At 45.4% G+C, this 7,203-nt stretch overlaps 1 pseudogene; it reads right to left on the bottom strand.

The window, feature by feature from the left end:
- Window positions 1-1,270: 1,270 nt before the first annotated feature.
- Window positions 1,271-1,390, bottom strand: LOC134939136 (5S ribosomal RNA; annotated as a pseudogene).
- Between the last annotated feature and the right edge of the window lie 5,813 nt (window positions 1,391-7,203).

The following is a 7,203-nucleotide window of genomic DNA, read 5'->3' as shown; positions in this document are numbered from 1 at the left end:
AACAGAAGGTCAACGTTTCGGCTCACAGCAGAGCCTTTGTCAAAACCAGATTACCAGGTTGCCATCTCCCTAGCACTGCTCTGAATAGTGAAACCATATATACCCTTGGTGCAGCCACACCCCCCAATCATCCAATTAGCAGCATGAACAAACAGGCCATCATTAAGCTAATATCAGCCAGCTGTCACAGGATAAGGCCAAATACATATACACAGCACAAACCAGACACACACACAAATTGATTTTAAAACAACTCATTGTGGCCACACAAGGAGTCTAACATCGTGTGTGGAACGCACGCCGGTACAGTGACACGCACGGCACTTCCTGTGAGCCGCGCATCACTTCCCGTCCGGCGGATGCACTGAAACGTTGCTATACATTTCTGACTCCTCGATGATTTCATTGTGCTGAGTGCCGCACGTCTTTCCATTTTATATATATATATATATATATATATATATAAACACTCACTTTTTCCACAGAAGAAAAAAGAAGCTGACCAGCACTCACGTTTAGTTGATGAAAGAAAAAAGGGGTTTTATTCCTGACAAGCCATCTGGATATAACCCGGTACTACAGCCCGCCCGACAGCCGTTTCAACACACAACGGTTTTCATCAGGGGCAGTTGTCACCCTGCCCAGAGTCTCTTTAAATAGCAGAGAAGGCGCCGGAGAGTTTCAAACAGGAAGCCCGTCATCCGGAGGCAGCGCGTCACAGCCGCTGCCTGATTGGCTCCTTCCGACATGTGGGGTGTGTTGCTGCGATAAACAAACCCGGCTCTCTCCATAGCAACCCGCTCCGGCAGCGTGACATCCGTGTAGCGCAGGCAGATCTACATTTCCGTACAGCGTCGGACAGATGAAGTTGCTGCTGTCCGTATCCCCAGCCAGAGGCACACCCGCAGAGTGTTAACCCCATAGTGCGCTGCCAGCAGGGAAATTCAACAGCCCATACGTGCACAAGACATGAAACATAAAAACCGAGTGAACAAACCGCATTATCTTGCACTGCAATGGTATCAAACACTCAGGAAACAATAGTATCTTATTACAGTGCAACAACGTTGCACTGATTTAAATATGAACCAGTATGTAACCGTGGTTGTTAACACCATAAGTAATAAACCACCACAACACCAAAACTATATATAAAAATGCACAAAAATGTCCAGAACTCAGGACAAGAGTGAGAGGCAAGTCAGAGCACCGTGTGATGTTAGGGACCAGAGGGACAATCAATCTTCACCTATAGGACAAGGCGTGTCCCTTGGTACAATACCCAGTATTCCCATGCCGTCTCCAAGCATGGTACTGGCTGGGCCCAACACTGCTTAATTGCCAAGATCAGACGGGATCGGATGGTTTCCAGTGTGGTATGATTGTATCAATCAAAGGTATCCATATGATAATATCCCAATGTGTCATTATCACCCGTCATCTCTCGTTTGCATCATGTCATAATCATATAGGCCTATAATCATATTCAGCTCAAGCACATGAAAAAAAATAACGTTATGAGAGACAAATCAGGGGAAAAGAACCTCAAGTGGGGGACACACCGAGTCCCTTGATACAACACCCAGTATTCAGTATGCCTGATTGACAGGCAGAGGCGTTTGAGGAGTGGGGCGGAGGTGGCCGTAGTTTCAGTAAACGGGCACGTCATTTTCTGTGTCGATGCCAAGGTCTTCATGTCAGAAGCAGATTTCTTGGCATCACATGGCCCCCTGTGATGGCCAGCCTGAGAAAGTGGTGGTAACATAGTTGTTAAGGTTGAACAAAGACCATTGCCCATCGAGTTCAACCTATAGTGCTATTCCACCGAGTTATTTTTGTTTGCAGATTATATCCTTGGATGCTATTTTCGGCTAAAAATATATCTAAATCTTTTTTGAAGATCTCAATAGATTCAGATATTACCACTTTCTCCGGCGGTGTGTTTCATAATCTTACCGCCTGTACGGTAAAGAAACCCTTCCTTCGTTTGGTGTTGAACTCCCTCTTCACCAACTTTAAAGAGTGACCTTGTGTCCTGTGTACAGATCTTTGGATAAGTAAATCGCCCAATAGATCCCTATAAGGTCCCTTCATTTACTTGAAGATATTAATCATATCCCCTCTCAGACGCCTTTTCTCTAGTGTAAACATTCCCAACTTAACTAACCTTTCCTCATTTTCCAAGGACTCTAAACCTTTAATCAATTTAGTAGCTCTTCTCTGCGCCTTTTCTAGTTCTACTATCTCTTTTTCTCTTACGTCCTAGAGGATGCTGGGGACTCCGTAAGGACCATGGGGTATAGACTGGCTCCGCAGGAGACATGGGCACTATAAAGAACTTTAGATGGGTGTGCACTGGCTCCTCCCTCTATGCCCCCTCCAGACCTCAGTTAGATCCTGTTCCCAGAGGAGACTGGGTGCATTACAGGGTAGCTCTACTGAGTTTCTCTGAAAAAGATTTTTGTTAGGTTTTTTATTTTCAGGGAGCACTGCTGGCAACAGGCTCCCTGCATCGTGGGACTGAGGAGAGAGAAGCAGACCTACTTAAATGATAGGCTCTGCTTCTTAGGCTACTGGACACCATTAGCTCCAGAGGGTCGGAACGCAGGTCTCACCCTCACCGTTCGTCCCGAAGCCGCGCCACCGTCCTCACAGAGCCGGAAGATAGAAGCCAGGTGAGTATTAGAAGAAATAAGACTTCAAAGGCGGCAGAAGACTTCAGATCTTCTCTGAGGTAACGATGCGCGCCATTGCTCCCACACACAACACAGACTGCAGGCACGGATGGGTGCAGGGCGCAGGGGGGGCGCCCTGGGAAGCAATAATAAACCTCTAGGACTGGCAAATATAGTTATATAGGCTGCGGAGGCAGTAGATTATACAATCCCCCGCCAGTATTGAAAGTTTGAGCGGGACCGAAGCCTGCCGCTGAGGGGGCGGAGCTTGATCCCACAGCACTAACCAGCGCCATTTTCTCCACAGCACACTGCAGAGAAGCTAGCTCCCCGGACTCTCCCCTGCTGAACACGGTGACAGAGGGCAAAAAAGAGGAGGGGGGCACTTGTAAGGCGCAGTGAGTGTGTGTGTATATATATATATATATATATATATAGGAGCGCTGTTTATCTGGGAATTTTATTTCCAGTTTCAGTTGGCGCTGGGTATGTGCTGACATACTCTCTCTCTGTCTCTCCAAAGGGCCTTATTGGGGAACTGTCTCCATATAAATATATCCCTGTGAGGTGGAGCAGATGATTGTGGTGTCTCCGTCGGAAACGCAGACACCTGATTGGTTGGACATGTGGAATGTTTTAAATGCAAATGTGACTTTATTACATAAGAGATTGGACAAAGCAGAGTCCAGGGATAATACAGGGAGTCGATCAATGGATTTGACGGTGTCACAGGGCCCTTCAGGGTTTTAAAAACGTCCCCTATCCCAAATAGCAGACACTGATACCGACACGGATTCTGACTCCAGTGTCGACTACGATGATGCAAGTGATAATGCTGATTTATCTTCAGGAATGAAAGCTATACCTTAAACACACCTTAAATACACTTTACCATGGAGCCGCTGTGGCCGCTATACTTAATACACACTCTACGTACTTTGTACGCTATTAGCTATTAGCGTACAAAGTCCCGTGCTGTGTACGGACTTTGCGTACAAACGCTGTGCTGACGGTACAAAGTACTCACAGCGCGTACACACCCAGAGATACACTGTAAACCCTTAACAGCTATGCAATGCAATGATAATACACTTTAAACCTTAGCAGGGCAAAGAAGACACGACACCAGATTGTAATTAAACCGCCGGGTCCGACACCACAGCGTATTATTGCTGAAAGGGGGTTACAATACAATATAACAGAGTAAATGGCTACAGTCAATGTTACATACGTGAGTGGATTCGCCGCGCTACCCAGTCTGGTCCTCCGTCATCTGATAGATAACGTTGTGAGTCTTGTGTCTGACAGGCCTGCAGCAGGCTCTCTTTATACAATTCATCCAAAACTTAACACAATGGATACTGTAATCTCTTTGTCCATTGGACACAGGGATGGTCATTTACAGTACAGGAGAGGTCATAGGCCGGTTTGAATAGAAGGGCGATGTCCGTTCCAACTGCTCTTGTGGATGGTCTGCTCTGGATTCCCGCCGCATACATAATGTACAGTAAATACAGTTTATATCTATATTCTGCTCCTGCACATAACTATCCGCAGGAACATGCGATCTTCCTCAAACAAACACCGGAATGTTACCCTTAAAATACCCTCCAGCTGGATACCAAACACCACCTTATAACCTTGTTCTGTCCCCTCCTATCCTGTAAAGGTGAATCCCTTTGTTCTGTTACCATTTAAACTGCTGTTACTTTCTGATGTGGTGCAGGGAGACTATGTGTACATTGTGCACTATTTGGATTAAATATGTAATGTGTTTTGATAGCTTTCCATGCGTTCACAAACTCTACCATAAATACCCATACCACGCGCTAATGCGCAGGACCGCAGGAGCGACCATACGCAAATTGCGGATATGTGCACGCACAGCAGAACAAGTACACACACGGAGGCCATCTGTGTGTAGTTTGTACGTTATGTGTGTACTGCAATATTTTTCGACTTTGACAGTCCACCCTTTGGCAGTCACCAATAACTGCCACTATCTAATCACTAAACAGAAAAATATCTATACAATATCTACAGAAGTTTTGGATGATCGGGGGAGAGTTGTAGGTGGGAAATGTATGACCTAGTGGGATATCAGAAAGCATGTATGTATGAATCCATGTCTGAGGGGCATGTATCATTGTGCCGTATATGTTCTAAATAAGCTTCAAGGTATTGCGAAGTATACATTAAATCCTTCTCATCCCGTATTAAGGGTCTGTAAATGGGCCAACAAACACTACCGAGCTCTTTTCGGCTTCTTGTTAAAATAAAGGGGGTGCACATTTAGTTGATGATACATGGAGGGGGAAACATATGTGAGTGCTAGTATATGTGGATATCACCTGTTGACTATGTGTGCCATTAACTGAAGGTTGCAGAGATGAAGATAAGACATATAAATAAAAATACATTTACATAAACATTTTGGATAAGGCTGATGTCTTTTTCCGGATGGATGTATCTGGGCAGAGGGGGAGACAAAAGAAAAACAGGTGAACGAAACAGGCCATGAAATTCATTTGCAATCCTTATCATAACACTGTCTCTATGGATGGGTCATGAATTAAATCTGCTGCTATAACAGCGCCCTCGCTCCTTAGACTCATCAACTTTGTGCCGTGCTTGCGCCGTGTCAGAATTCGAACACACCTAAATATCGAACCAGTAATTATGACGACTCCCAGGATACAAAGGAGAAACTTCCCTACACTCATAATAACATTTTGAGCCCACTCTCCTAAACCTGAGAACCAATTTCGTGGGTTCAACCATGAGACCCAGCCGGTCAGTTCATTACACAGTCGCCAAGGTAAGGTTGTGCTTCCTCCTGAACTCCCACTTCAACTGCAAGATCTCGTCCATCTTCTGATCGATGATCTCCGTGGGGTCGTCAGTGCTGTTCGTAATATACGTACAGCACTTCACACCATATTGAGTTGCCAGAGTAACACAGTACCCACCTGTCACGGCTGTGATATAATTAAGGACCATCCTGTGCTGAATCAGTTCCTTCTTGTAAGCTTGTAACTCCCTTCCCGTATACCTGAAGGTGTCGTCATACATCTCAGTGATATTATCTATCAAGTTCACTAGCGCATGGATATACCTATAATTTATAATTCCTCTGGCAGTACGGGTGATGTCTAATGTGAGAAGGAATTGAATCCCGGTGGATTCGTGGATCAAATCAGAGGCTGCGTGCTCTGTCCTATCTATAAGGTGTCCCTTGATGATGTGTTCATAGTGAGTATGAGTATAAGGAGCCAGAGCACTGCGGTGAACGTCTTTCATCTTATCATGGGTTATGGTCATGACCTCTGGCAGTACTCTCCCAATATAACACAATCCCTCTGAGCATAGGGCAAGCCACTTGTACGCCTACCTCCCACATATGAAATAGGCATCATCTGGAAGAACATAGGGGACAAAATATAACATCACCATATTACAAACTTTCCAAGTGAAGAAACCAATCCCTAGTTCTCCCATCTGCTCAGTACAAGTATCGGGCTGGATGATATGAGCACAATACCCTGGCGATACTTTTCCAACCCACATGGTCTTGCTTCCACGAGTATACCTATACCGAAAATACCTCCCACTGTTGGCTATTTGGCGTACAAGTTCAGAGTCTATGGGTATCCTATCAGCTCTGTGTGAAAAGGTCATTGTCTGGTTATTCCACGTCACTTCCCAATTTCCCGGTTTTCGGTAATTGGAAATATTAAAACACAATAGGGACCTGTCTACATGATACTGGTGGAGCTTCAAACTAGGGGGCCTAGAAATATTAAATTTCTTGTCCACCGGTCTCCCACCCCGTAATTCGAGTACCTCATCTATTGCTAAAGGGTACGGTACTAATCCTGACTTCCTCTGACCTTGAGGTACCTGTGAGCACACCCAGCATTCTGTCTGGTTTAAGACCTTACCCACTAGTGAGTGGTAATCACTCAACGGATGACGGTCCATGTCGATATTAAGGTTGAACTGACATCTCTGGATGCACCCATCCTCAACTATATTCTCACAATTCCTACAAATACAATATTCATCAGACAATAACCCCTCACAGTGGCTCCGAGCTCCCTGACTACCAGAGCGCTTACTGATGCTAGCCTTTACTTGAGCGATGTGCCGCTCCTGAGATTCTACAAATTCATACTCGTCATCAGAACCCATTCCAGATCCCTGCTCGACCTCTCTGGGACCCTCACCAAAACAAACTGTCTTGATCAAAACCAGAATTACTAATAGAACCCTAAACGCAGTCTCTTGTGATCGATCCATTTCGTTTAGGGAAAGGAGGAAAATAAGAAGGGGAAAAGACAGGAAAATGCAGGGGGAGGTGAAAAAAAAGAATGATACTACAACCGTTCTAGATCTGTGCTCGGATGCCCTTCAACAGTCCTGCCTCTCAACCTTCCCGGAACAGACACTCCAGTGATACGAGGTTCTCTACACTCTGCTCTTTGTCACAAGTTCTCTCCGGGTCAGCGACCTTTCTGTAGGGAACATA

Source organism: Pseudophryne corroboree, chromosome 6 (genome assembly GCF_028390025.1).
Source record: "Pseudophryne corroboree isolate aPseCor3 chromosome 6, aPseCor3.hap2, whole genome shotgun sequence".
NCBI classification, from domain to species: domain Eukaryota; kingdom Metazoa; phylum Chordata; class Amphibia; order Anura; family Myobatrachidae; genus Pseudophryne; species Pseudophryne corroboree.
The sequence above is the reverse complement of the archived record's forward strand: the minus strand, read 5'-3'. Positions and strand labels throughout refer to the sequence as shown.